The following is a 6,000-nucleotide window of genomic DNA, read 5'->3' as shown; positions in this document are numbered from 1 at the left end:
TCTGACGCAATACGAAACATATCCCAGTCCACGTGATGGAAGCAGTCTTGGAGTGTGGAGTCAGCTTGGTCGGACCAGCGTTGGACAGACCTCAGCGTGGGAGCCTCTTGTTGACCTGGAGCCAGTGGAGTGGGTCTGGCGACGAATATGTAGCGAGGGCCAGCCGACTAGAGCATACAGGTCGCAGTGGTGGGTGGTATAAGGTGCTTTAGTAACAAAACGGATGGCACTGTGATAAACTGCATCCAGTTTGCTGAGTAGAGTATTGGAAGCTACTTTGTAGATGACATCGCCGAAGTCCAGGATCAGTAGGATAGTCAGTTTTACTAGGGTAAGTTTGGCGGCATGAGTGAAGGAGGCTTTGTTGCGGAATAGAAAGCTGACTCTAGATTTTATTTTAGATTGGAGATGTTTGATATGAGTCTGGAAGGAGAGTTTACAGTCTAGCCAGACACCTAGGTACTTATAGATGTCCACATATTCTAGGTCTGAACCATCCAGGGTGGTGATGCTAGTCGGGCGTGCGGGTGCAGTCAGCGAACGGTTAAAAAGCATGCATTTGGTTTTACTAGCGTTTAAGAGCAGTTGGAGGCCACGGAAGGAGTGTTGTATGGCATTGAAGCTCGTTTGGAGGTTAGATAGCACAGTGTCCAAGGAATGGCTAGAAGTATACAGAATGGTGTCGTCTGCGTTGAGGTGGATCAGGGAATCGCCCGCAACTTGTGGTCAATCCTCAAGAGGCGGGTGGACAAACAAAAACCCACACATTCTGACAAACTCCAAGCATTGATTATGCAACAATGGGCTGCCATCAGTCTGGATGTGGCCCAGAAGTTAATTGACAGCATGCCAGGGTGGATTGCAGACGTCTTGAAAAAGAAGGGTCAACACTGCAAATTTTGACTCTTTGCATCAACTTCATGTAATTGTCAATAAAAGCCTTTGACACATATGAAATGCTTGTAATTATACTTCAGTATTCCACAGTAACATCTGACAAAAATATCTCAAGACACTGAAGCAGCAAAGTTTGTGAAAATTAATATTTGTGTCATTCTCAAAACTTTTGGCCACGATTGTACAAAAACAATTGACATCATTCAGTACAACTGTTAAGTCATATTGTGCTACTGGATTTTTTGGTGACTCCGAATGATCATTTTGGTTACACCATATGCATGATTTTTCTCACAAACATGTTTGAGGCAACTGCTTGTGCAACCCATGTGACATCACTTATGTATTTTGAGTATCGAAATAAAATATATGCTATTCAGAATAAAAAATATGTATTTGTTTTTAGCGGTTGCATCGAATTATCAGATATTTAGGGTAAACCTGACAAGTAGTGGAAATGTAAACTTATCAAACATTTCCGAGATACTTGCTAACCTTTATTCTTAACTAAAGGGTATCTCACAGGCATCTAAATGATGTCTGAGTACCTTCATGTGATTTGATCCAAAATGGTAACCTTGACGGTTGCGCCAAATGCTCCAGTCGCTTTCCAGACAAAAGTATTTAAAGCCTTTCTGCCTAAACTCGTTGAGAGAATGCCAAGAGTGTGCAAAGCTGGCAATAAGGCAAAGGGAGGCTACTTTCAAAAATATATTTCAAAAATATATTTTGATTTGTTTAACACTTTTTTGGTTACTACATGAGTCCATGTTTTATTGAATAGTTTTGACGTCGTCACTATTCTTATAAATAGTACAAATAAAGAAGAACCTTGGAATGAGTAGATGTGTCCAAACTTTTGACTGGGTGTGTGTTATATAGCTAGTTATTTTCTAGAAACCTAGCTACAATCAACTTAGCTAGGCAACGGTGAACTCAATTCAAGACTGATGGTGGGAATTTATAATCGCTAGCCCCCAGCAGTTTCAAGATAGCGAACTAGTTAATGGCATTTTCTCAACCTCATCAATCAGATGGATTTCTAGCAAATACATTTGTTTACCCTCACATCTAAAGCTGCCTGATACAGCTGACCAGTTGATAGTAAAGTGAGATTAATCATTCATCCTACTTTACTATCTGCAATGGCTAGCCAGTAGTTAGTCTGAAAGTGCTCGCTGCCACTGACTGCACAAGCTTTTGGTGGGGATTGTTGAGCTACTTGTGCAAGAAGGCAGAGCGGTTAATACGTTTTTAGCGACCAGAGGAATTCAGGATTTTTGATAATCGTTCAAAACATGAAAATGAAAATAGGTAATAATAAACATGAATCATCATAGTAGTTCACAGTAGGCTGTTAAAATTCTGTTTCAATCATTCCTCTTGCGTTAGCTGAAAAAGCGCACGCAGGCGTTGCATTTTTTTTTTCGAAATCCGTTATTCAATTATTGCAACCCCTGCATGCGCGCGCCAATGAGCGTCTGCGTTGCCAAGGGCTAAAATAGAAATCAGTTCTATTTCTGACGCGCTGCAAGTCCTGCCGCTCCCATCTCCTCATTGGTTAATAGAAGCAGTTACCCACTTGCCATCTCCTCATTGGGTTATGCCCACGTGGGTGACTGAAAGATGGAAGGAGGTCAGTGGTGGTAATGCACATCATTTATGAAAGCTGCCACTCGCAATATAAAGTCAAGAGAAGAAAAAGCTTGGAAGGAAGAAAGATGACTTGAAACGATTCGGTTGGCTGTTTTATGTGTGGATTAATTGGCGGAGTAGAAGACCTTGTGCATTTCAGGTAAAATAACAACTGACTGTTTATATCTCAGGACAAATTAGCTAGCAACAGCAAGCTAGCTAAATAGGACAAATTAGCTAGCAAGTGCAAGCTAACTAGCTAATTTGCCATAAATGTTTCATGCTTTTCGACCTGTCCCCAAATTAATATAATTGGTTCAGTTTGTTTTGATATTTTAACCTGCGTGTTGTGATCGCGTTTGGTGTGGGAGGACAAAATAAATGTATGCACGATGGTGCACGCGCTGTCGTTGCAATTTCCTTTATTACCAAATGAGAGATACAAACCACACACCAGTCAGAGTTATACTTAAACTTTATCTTTAATAATATGAGCTTTACAACAGCTCTTTGACTCTCAGATCAATTCAGTGTCTATATTGAATTCTGAGAGTCCCTACAGAAGAATACCAAGATCTTTTATAGCCAAGATACACCCCTCTCAACTTACATGATGAAACACAGATCTTAAGAACTCTTCACAAAGGGCCTTTTACTTGAGAAAGGAGTATCCGTTAGCCAGATTGCATTCGCTATAAATGATCGCTCAGTTTGGTCTCTAAAACGAGGTTCTAATCTCGTTCCTGGTACTTCATAGTACCAAAACATTACCTCATCCAAGGCATAACTCAATCGTCAACTCTATATACCCCCATCTCAAGTAAACCCACTCTTCTCCCCACTCCTGGACAAGCTCACCGAGGGGAGTGACTTGCGCACAGACATTGTGGAGCCAATTTATTGGTTCCCCCTTAATCACGCCATCCCTTCACATGGTTTAACAGATACATTCACATGTGAAGACAATGTTCCATCCTATCCTCTTCCCTTTCTGATGTTCTGCACAGCACCAGAGACATGTAAAAGACAAGCCTGACCTCTCCCCTCTCTGGGCCCCAAATGACTGAGCCTCAGCTAAGAAAAAAGTGCATCTGCCAACACTATAGTCCAAAAGGATACATTCTAATGACAAGTAATCTCACATAAGCATATTATATAAATAAAACATCTTATCTATGTCACCCAACTAAGTCTGATTCATCCGCAACATTTCCCTCTCAAAGGACTCTGTCCCTTCTGGAGAATCAGAACAGTAACGTTACACCTTACTAACAGTAATTTCAGAGTATATGAATTATGAAAAAAATACATCATCAATATTTAAAAGAAAATAAAGAATCAAATCCCTTTAATGTCAAGTACCTTAGCTTATATGTAAGCTTTCTCCCTTCTGAAACTAAGTTTACAACCGTTATTCTACAAGACAGAAATCACACAGAATAATACATTGTTGAGGGGGAAAAAAAACAGAACATAGAAATGCTCCCTAATTTACAGGAGAACCAGTGTCTAAACACAGGCCTCATCTCAACATATAGGACAGTCATCCCTCTAAGTCCTCATGCTCAGAATTGGAGTCCTCACCATTAGCAATGTAGTGAAAAATGTAGAATGACAATGCTCAGTGATTCAAATTGGTCGTATCACTCAAAGTAAAAAAATGTAATTTAACCTTCTCCTGGACAAGCTCACTGAGGGGAGTGACTTGCGCACAGACATTGTGGAGCCAATTTATTGGTTCACTGTATCACAATTCCAGTGGGTCAGAAGTTTACATACACTAAGTTGACTGTGCCTTTAAACAGCTTGGAAAATTCCAGAAAATGATGTCATGGCTTTAGAAGCTTCTGATTACATAATTAAATTACATAATTTGATGTAATTGGATGTATGGATATGTGGATGTATTTCAAGGCCTACCTTCAAACTCAGTGCCTCTTTGTTTAAAATCATGGGAAAATAAAAAGAAATCAGTCAAGACCTGAGAAAAAAATTGCAGACCTCCACAAGTTTGGTTCACCCTAGGGAGCAATTTCCAAACGCCTGAAGTTACCACATTAATCTGTACAAACAATAGAACGCAAGTACAAACACCATGGGACCACGCAGCCGTCATACCGCTCAGGAAGGAGACGCGTTCTGTCTCCTAGAGATGAGCGTACTTTGGTGCGAAAAGTGTGAATCAATCCCACAACAATAGCAAAGGACCTTGTGAAGATGCTGGAGGAAACAGGTACAAAAGTATCTATATCCACAGTCAAACGAGTCCTATATTGACATAACCTGATAGGTCGCACGACAAGGAGGAAGCCACTGCTCCAAATCGCTATAAAAAAGCCAGACCATGGTTTGCAACTGCACATGGGGACAAAGATCATACTTTTTGGAGAAATGTCCTCTGTTCTGATGAAACAAATATAGAACTGTTTGGCCATAATGACCATTGTTATGTTTGGAGGAAAAAGGTGAAGCTTTCAAGCCGAAGAACACCACGGGGGTGGCAGCATCATGTTGTGGGGGTGCTTTGCTACAGGAGTGACTGGTGCACTTCACAACATATATGGCATCATGAGAGAGGAAAATGATATGGATATATTGAAGCAACATCTCAAGACATCAGTCAGGAAGTTAAAGCTTGGTCGCAAATGGGTCTTCCAAATGGACAATGACCCCAAGTGTACTTCCCAAGTTATGCCTTAAGGACAACAAAATCAAGGTAATGGAGTGGCCATCACAATGCGCTGACCTCCACCCTATAGAAGCTTTGTGTGCAGAACTGAAAAAGCGTGTGGAGCAAGGAGGCCTACAAACCTGACTCAGTTACACCAGCTCTGTCAGGAGGAATGGGCCACAATTCATCCAATTTATTGTGTTGAGGTTGTGGAAGACAACACAAAATGTTGGATCCAAGTTAAACAATGTAAAGGCAATGCTACCAAATACTAATTGAGCGTATGTTAACTTCTGACCCACTGGGAATGTGATGGAAGAAATAAAAGCTAAAAAAAAAAGAATTCTCTCTACTATTATTCTGACATTTCACATTCTTAAAATAAAGTGGTGATCTTAACTGACCTAAAACAGGAAGTTTTTACTTGGATTAAATGTCAGGAATTGTGAGAAAAAGACTGAGTTTAAATATATGGGGCAGCAGGGTAGTCTAGTGCAAGTTCAAACCCCTGAGCTGACAAGGTACAAATCTGTCGTTCTGTCCCTGAACAGGCAGTTAACCCACTGTTCCTACGCCGTCATTGAAAATAAGAATTTGTTCTTAACTGACTTACCTAGTTAAATAAAGGTAAAAATAATCATATTTGGCTAAGGTGTATGTGAACGTCCGACTTCAACTGTATACTACTTTTTTTTCCTCAAAAGATAGGGGTCAAAATTATTGGCACCTCTGTTTAAATACCTTTCAATACCTCACCTTGTGAGGACAACAGCACTGAGCCTTTTTCTGAGATGTTT

This window comes from Oncorhynchus keta, chromosome 15, assembly GCF_023373465.1.
Source record: "Oncorhynchus keta strain PuntledgeMale-10-30-2019 chromosome 15, Oket_V2, whole genome shotgun sequence".
Lineage (NCBI taxonomy): Eukaryota > Metazoa > Chordata > Actinopteri > Salmoniformes > Salmonidae > Oncorhynchus > Oncorhynchus keta.
Note: the sequence above shows the minus strand (reverse complement) of the source record.